This window comes from Mus musculus, chromosome 10 (assembly GCF_000001635.26).
Source record: "Mus musculus strain C57BL/6J chromosome 10, GRCm38.p6 C57BL/6J".
In the NCBI taxonomy this organism is placed as follows: Eukaryota; Metazoa; Chordata; class Mammalia; order Rodentia; family Muridae; genus Mus; species Mus musculus.
In genome coordinates this window covers 84,103,066-84,110,691 of record NC_000076.6, presented here as the reverse complement: position 1 = coordinate 84,110,691, position 7,626 = coordinate 84,103,066, and the positions used below count along the sequence as shown (strand labels likewise).

The window sequence follows — 7,626 nt, the reverse complement described above, 5'->3', positions numbered from 1 at the left end:
CCCTTTTCTTCCCTTCGAGGCTCACTCACAGTTCTGGGTCAAAGGTCTGCCTTATTTCTTTCTGATCCTTCCAGATAGCTAATGGGCTCCTTGAAGAGCTTTCTTGCTAAAAGCCAGGCTGCCTTTGGAAAGAGCTTTTAAAGAAGGGGGGGTTTGCTAAGTGGCAGCTCTGGAATTCCCCATTTACATGAAAAGGGGATTTGATACTCAAGAGGGTAGTTGTCTTTGGGGGGGAAGGTTAAGCCAATTACTTTGTCTGGAGATGAAAAAGATGAAGAGTCAGTTTAATAACAAGCTTTGGGTCTGTGAAGAGCCATTTCTAAGGAAGATGGCGACCACCTGTCCGAGCTCTATATCTGAAGAAGAATCAGGCTTTTGTGGCCGAAGGATCTGAGAGGAGGCAAATGGAGATACTCTTGGGCAACAATATCCCCTGCTGTGGGCAGATGACAAAAGGGACCTCCTGACAGGAAGGCATTAGAAGGTCAGTGTGGCCAATGACACCCCCCCCCACACACACACACACAGAGAAAGTTTCTTCCATTTCACAACTGTGAATTGATGTCTGGATATAATTCTAAGGGTAAACCCAAGAAGCATAGTGGCCTAGCTGCCGAGGTCCTGACTGTTGCTTGCTGAATGGATGCAAGTAGCTTACTTTTCCCGGACTTGGTTTCCTCATTTGCCTCAAGGTGTATTAGTTAACTTCCCTTGTGGTTTCAACAACATTCCTTTGTGAAAGCAATTTGAAGGGAAGGCCCCCAGTACCAGGGTAAAGTCCATCCTGGCAGGAAGTCATAGAGGCGGAAGTGAGAGTGGTCATGTGATATCAGCAGTCATGCAGCAGATGGCTGAACACTTGTACTTAGCTGGCTTTCACCATTCCATTCTGCCCAGGTCCCCAGGACCTGGAATAGGACTGTCCACATTTAGGGTTGGTATCTCCACCTTAATTAATCGAATCTAGAAACTTCTTCCCAGGCATTCCCAGAGCCATGTCTCTTCTGTAATTCTAGGTCCTTCCAAGTCCACAATAAATATTAACCATCCTAAACTAGCTCTCTGATAACTGAATGGCTTTCCTTTCCCAGAGCCATGAAAAAGGACCAGGCTAATATGAAAGTACACTTTAAAACCGCACAGTGCTGAGCAAATGAAAGACATTATTTTTCCTGGACTAGGTGCGGATTGTTTTTCAAGTCTGGTGTGCACTGAAATTTTTCTTCCTGCTTTGGCTACAGTTGCCAGATTGCTTTGGATCCAACCTTGAAACCTTGTTCCAGTTGTTTTCCTTCAGCTCCCAGGCCTTTCCCTGCATGTTCCTCCTCCAGCAAATCTGCTCCGTGCTTGCTCCTTACTGTGATGTGGGATTGAGAAGAGGGTAGTGGGGATTTATTATCATTATTATTATTATTATTATTATGCTTTTCTTTTCTTTCTTAAAATTAGATATTTTCTTTATTTACATTTCAAATGTTATCCCCTTTCCTAGTTTCCCCTCTGAAAACCCCCTATTCCATCCCCCCTCCCACTGCTCACCAACCCACCCACTCCTGCTTCCCTGTCCAGGCATTCCCCTACACTGGGGCATTGAGCCTTCATAGGACCAAGAGCCTCTCCTCCCATTGATGTCCAACAAGGCCATCCTTTGCTATATATGTGGCTGAAGCCAGGGGTCCCTCTATGTGTATGCACTCTCTGGTTGGTGGTTTAGTCCCTGGGAGCTCTGGAGCTACTGGTTGGTTCATATTGTTGTCCCTCCTATGGGGTTCAGCTCTTTGGGTACTTTCTCTAGCTCCTCCTTTGAGGGCCCTGTGATTAATGCAATGGTTGGCTGCGAACATCACATCTGCATTTATCAGGCACTGGCAGAGCCTCTCAGGAGCCAGCTATATCAGGCTTATGGCAGCAGTCACTTACTGGTATCCACGATAGTGTCTGGGTTTGATGACTGTATATGGGATGGATCCCCAGGTGGGGCAGTCTCTGGATGGCCTTTCCTTCAGTCTCTGATCCACACTTTGACTCTGTATCTCCTTCCATGGTTATTTAGTTCCCTCTTCTTAGAAGGACCAAAGTATCCACACTTTGGTCTTCTAATTCTTGAGTCTCATGTGCTCTGTGAATTGTATCTTGGGTATTCTGAGCTTCTGGGCTAATTACTATCCACTTATTAAGTGCATACCATTTGTGTTCTTTTGTGATTGGGTTACCTCCCTCAGGATGATATTTTCTAGTTCCATACATTTGCCTAAGAATTTCATGAAGTCATTGTTTTTAATAGCTGAGTAGTACTCCATTGTGTAAATGTGCCACATTTTCTGTATCCATTCCTCTGTTGAGAGACATCTGGGTTCTATCCAGCCTCTGGCTATTATAAATAAGGCTGCTATGAACATAGTGGAGCATATGTTCTTATTACCAGTTGGAACATCTTCTGGATATATGCCCAGGAGAGGTATTGCTGCATCCTCTGGTAGTACTATGTCCAATTTTCTGAGGAACCCCCAGACTGATTTCCAGAGTTCATTACCTCCTTTTTGTTTGTTTTGTTTTGTTTTGTTTGTTTTGTTTTGTTTTGTTTTGTTTTGTTTTGTTTTGTTTTGTTTTGTTTTGTTGAGACAGTGTTTCTCTGTATAGTCCTGGCTGTCCTGGAACTCAGTTTGTAGACCAGGCTGGCCTCGAACTCAGAAACCGCCTGCCTCATTACCTCATTTTTAAAGCTATTCTACTGCCTTAAAATTTTCAATTTGTTGACATTTTTTTTTCTGAATGGAGTCAAAATCTATTTCTCTGTAGAGAGCTCAAACTCATGAATGATACAGGTCTTGGTAAAGACAAAGATTCATGAAGGATGAAGATGAACCAGGGATAGAATGCCCTTCCAAGGAAATTAGCTATTTTCCCACACTGATAGATGTTATAACAGTGTGATCTAGATTGAAGTCCAGGGCTTGGGCAGCTACCATAGCTGAACCTGTGTAGAGTCCCTCCAGAAGTTACACTTGAAAGAAAGCTATCCATTGAATATTGTTAGATACCAAAATTAAATGTTGAATTTTAATATTATCCAGAGGAACAAGAAGTATTTTTAATACATCTTTTGAATTTCTTTTATTGTCTTAAAAAAACTTTATCAAATGTTGATGTTTGTCTTTTATTAACTTTTAAAAAATAAAAGTAATCTAGCTAGCTCATTAAAAATTTAAAATATGTATAAAACAAAATATATTATCTATCATCAAGGTCAGATTCTGGCCATTTCAAGAATTAAGGACTGAAAAGATCGCTTTCCAATTTCTTGTGTTATTGAATTATTATTATTGATTACTTATTTTTATCTTTTGAAGGTGTGAGTTGTGTGCGCACACACATGAAGAGTGCAAGCATGTGTACATGGGCTGGTAGACAATCTCATATCATCCTCAGCAGCATCATTCACCCCATTGGAAACAGTTTCTCCTGGACCTGGAGCCTGCTCCACTCAGATTAGACTGGTTACCAATGAACCCTAGAGGCTGGCCGATCTCTGCCTCCCCATTGCTGGGGTTTCAAGCACACATCACCCACCCCTATCCATAGCAGCATTTTTTACATGTATTCTAGGGCCATGCAACTCATGTCCTCATGCTTGTAAGGTGAGCGGTTTACCAACTGAGCCCTTGAATCTTGGTTGTTTTTTGGTTTTGTTTGTTCGTTTGGTTGGTTGGTTTTTTTGTTTGTTTGTTTCTATTTAAGTTAGCATACAAAATACTGGGAAATATCAAGAGAAAAGAGAATTACCATCCCACAATGCTTTTTAAGGGCACCCTATGACCCAATGACTCAAAACTTATCACTAGACCCCACCTTGTGAAGCTTTCCAATGCCAATAGTCCCAAGCTGAGGAACAAGCCTTTAACACCTGGGAGACATTCAGACTCAACCTATAGTAGTCTGCTAGGACATCCAGACTTTGCTGTCATATTAGTACTAATGGGTCTCCCAAAAGTGGGAGTTTTCATGCTAGTGGTGGGAATGGACAAGACAAACTGGCCTCTCCTCACTGTCGCCCAGATAACAGACACTTTCTCTTACAGTGATGACAGAAGTCACTCCTTGAAGTGCTGGTTCGCTTTCCATTGTGTTTCCTTAAACAGAATCAAGTCAGATGCTCACTCTTACTGCAAAGAATGGCTCGTAACAATCATAGTTTATCCCCGTGGACACATAGTGGATCCATGTAGAAGGAGAAGAGGGAAAGATTATGAGTGAGCAGCTCCCAGGACACCTCCAGTGAAGACTAGAGGTTTGGATTTGATCCTGCAGACAAGAGACATCTCTAGGCTCTACACAGCAGTCAGCTGTCTCATCTGATATTTTAAATACAGAGGGATTGATATAAGTGGGTTAAATAATCACTTTTACTAATACCACTAAAGCAAGAAGGACTCTTGGTAGATTCTTGCAATAATCTAGACACAGGATAAGATCTAAACAGAGACAGTGTCAGTTGATGTGTAAACTAAACATCAGTTGATGCTGAGTTTCAAAGCTACGGGACATTTTACCACACAATGTACTGTGCCTAGGTTCAACCCAGACAGCTCTCATTTGTGAAGGAGAAAATAGTGAACGAGACATTAGAGGAGGCTTGGCCAAGTTTCTCTCAGCTGCCAAACATTACCTGCCTAACAAAGCAAACATCTTATAAGATTGGGGTGAGATTTCTCCCGTTCTTTGGCTCTCTGACATGTCCGACACCAGCTGGCTTGCTCGCCGCCCCCCCCCCCCATCTACCTGGCGCCAGGTGGGTGTAAGTTGGGCAGAAAGCCCTCATTCTTTGTAGGTAGCTTTGGGGCTGACAACTGACAACATCAGGATGTGTTGATTTCATCAGGTGCACTTTCAGCAGAGATGAGCAACCATGAGCTTGGCAGTATCCATTAGAAGACTGGCTTCCCACTTCCAGTTACTCTACGTGAGCTTATAACTGAGATAAAGCTAATCCTCCCAAGGCCTGTTAGTGAAAAATCAACCCGGCAAGAAGCACAGCCTGGGAGTGCTGAACTCTTCCTACTATGCGAGGTTCGAGAAATGCTGCACAAGGAACATTTGGACGATGGCGGCTCTGGGAGGCAATGGTAAGAGAGAGATGAGCAGAGAAAAGCAAGCATCAGCCTTTGTCACATCTGTCACACAGCCACCTTTCACCCATCCTTGTTAGGTCTTTGCTCAATTGACAATGATGCATCCATGAAAGTGACTCTAAGGCTTTAGTTACGAGCCTTGTGAGGGTGGAGGCTGTAGACGGCCGGTCCACTTGACAGTGTATTTCCCAAAGCTAGTGTGGTACATGGCATGTACTACACCACAGCTACTTGCTGAGCTAATATTTGATTTGTATTTGTCTGTGCATGCCCAGGAGCATGTGGAGGCCAGAAGACATCCTTGGCTGCCATTCCTCAGGCCCTAGCCACCTTGTTTGTTGAGTAGGGGTTTCTCGCCAGCTTGAAAAGATATATTTCAGCTAGGCGGACTGATGACTAAACCCCAGCAATTTGCCTCTCCCCATTTTCCTAGCACTGGGATAAACACACCTCCACACCCAGCCCCTTAAACGTGAGTTTTGACGATCAAACGCAGGTCCTCACACTCACGAGACAAGCATTCTACCGACAAGCCATCTCGTGGCCCTGTTTTTGTTTTTATTCAATGATCCTTGGTGCCAGTTATTTTGCCCACACCAACCTTTGGAGTCCTCCTACGATTCCCCAAGCAGGTTTTTATGAGCTCTGTTTTATTGATAGTAAACCAATGGCCAGAACTGAATAGTGAATTAACAAAAGCCAGGCATTTATCGCGTGGTAGAGCTGGGATTCAAACCAAAGGCTGTTCCCGTGGTCCTTCCTTCCACACAGTGTTGGGATTTTCCATTCCACAGAGTGATGTTTCTCCACACAAAGCATCCCAGTGTTGACTTAGCTCAGTCCCTGCCCCCTACTTTACAGATGAGGGGTGTGTTTGCTAGAGGGGCCAAGGCTAAGGTGTTTTGGCCAAGTTAAATTTGGGCTCAAGTAAATTCAGCCGAGTGAGGTTTTTGGTTTTCTGTTTTTCAATTTTTTTTCCCAATAGGACCTTGACGCTCTTTCAAGATAAGGGAGGCAGCTAATTCAGCAAGAGTCTGTCTCCCAAAGAGCTGGATGTGATCTATCTCTGCAGCCTCGCTGGATGTCTCCAAGCACGAAAAACCTTATCCAATACAAGCTTCAAAGTCTGCATGGTTGTTTTCTGGTTCCCAGCCTTCACTGACACCGCCTGCCTTGACTGAAGCCCACGGGCAAGCCTCAAGCTTTTGGAAAGCCACTGCAAGTTTTCTGTTGAAAATGTCTAGGCTTAAATGTAATCTAAGCTCTGGTAAAGTACTTACGCTAATAAAGGGCTAAGGCTTCCTCTACCCTGCCTGGAAGTACCTCATTGTCTCAGTGTGCGCCAGCCCACAGGAGGGAAGGTTACGGCCGTGGCTTGGATGGTCTTGCACATGTGACTCTGGCTGGGGCACTGTGCCAAACTAAGGTCTGCTGCATCCACTAAAGAGCTCCTCTTCTGTCTTGCTGCACACTGCCCAAATCTCCGTTAGAGTGATGGTCTCTGTGTCCCTAGACTTTAGCATAGGAAATAGATAACCCCTTTCCATGTTAAACTCGCAGCCAGGAACAAGGAGAAAACCCCATGTTCTGATGCTGTCTGTCTCCTTATTCTCTTCTTCCTGGGCTATGAAATGCCCCTTCCCCCAACCCTCAGACTCATGTGTATGAGCATCTTGTCTCTAGCTGGTGGCGCTATTTCGGGAGGATGTAGGACCTCTAGGAGATGCGGGCCAAGCTGACGGAAGTGGGTTGCTGATGCTGAGGTAGAGGTATGCTTGAAGGTGACATCTACTTACGGCTCTGGCCCAGACTCTCTGCTTCCTGGTCTACCAAGCACAAAGGCTCTCCATGGGATGCTTCCACTACTGTGCAATCCTCCAGGCCTGCCCTAATCAGAGGATGCAGAGCTATGAGCCAGACCAAGTCCTTCCTTCCTATTGGATTCCTGTCAGGTATCCTGCCATGGTGGGGAGAAAAGCAACCAAGACACCGTGTCAGAGATACACATGGGACATCCACTCCTGTTCTTGAGGCCCTGGCCCTCCAGTGGGGGAAGGGGTCACACAACAAGACCTGCCATAGTCTTGGGTCTTTTGTATTTTATTTTATTTTATTTTATTTTATTTTATTTTATTTTATTGTCTTGAAACTCACCAGACTCCTCTGTGGCCCAGCTAGGACCCGTTCTCCTTCTTGACAGCTCTGGAAACCAGAGATCATTTCTTCCAGAAGCTTCCCTTAAGTGCAGCACATGTTCCTTCCCAGAATCCTCAGTCACATATCCCCTTTGCTCTCATTGACCTGACTTGAGACACGTGTCCATTTTCTGAGGCAGGCCAGGGGCGGAGGGGTGACAAAGATGATTGATTCAGACCTGACTCCTTTAAAAGAAATTTTTCTTTAAAGACAGATATTTTCCTTGCCATCCCCAAAGCCAGAAATTCCTAATAAAAGCTATTTTCATACCAGAGAATTGTGGTTTTACTTAATTGATTTT

General features: G+C 44.4%; 1 long non-coding RNA gene across 1 annotated transcript; it reads left to right on the top strand.

Moving 5' to 3' along the window:
• Nucleotides 1-407: 407 nt before the first annotated feature.
• Nucleotides 408-6,315, top strand: Gm40727. Its single transcript, XR_871912.2, has 4 exons — nt 408-484; nt 3,351-3,638; nt 4,880-5,123; nt 6,115-6,315. It is a non-coding gene; the product is annotated as a predicted gene, 40727 (long non-coding RNA).
• Nucleotides 6,316-7,626: the final 1,311 nt, after the last annotated feature.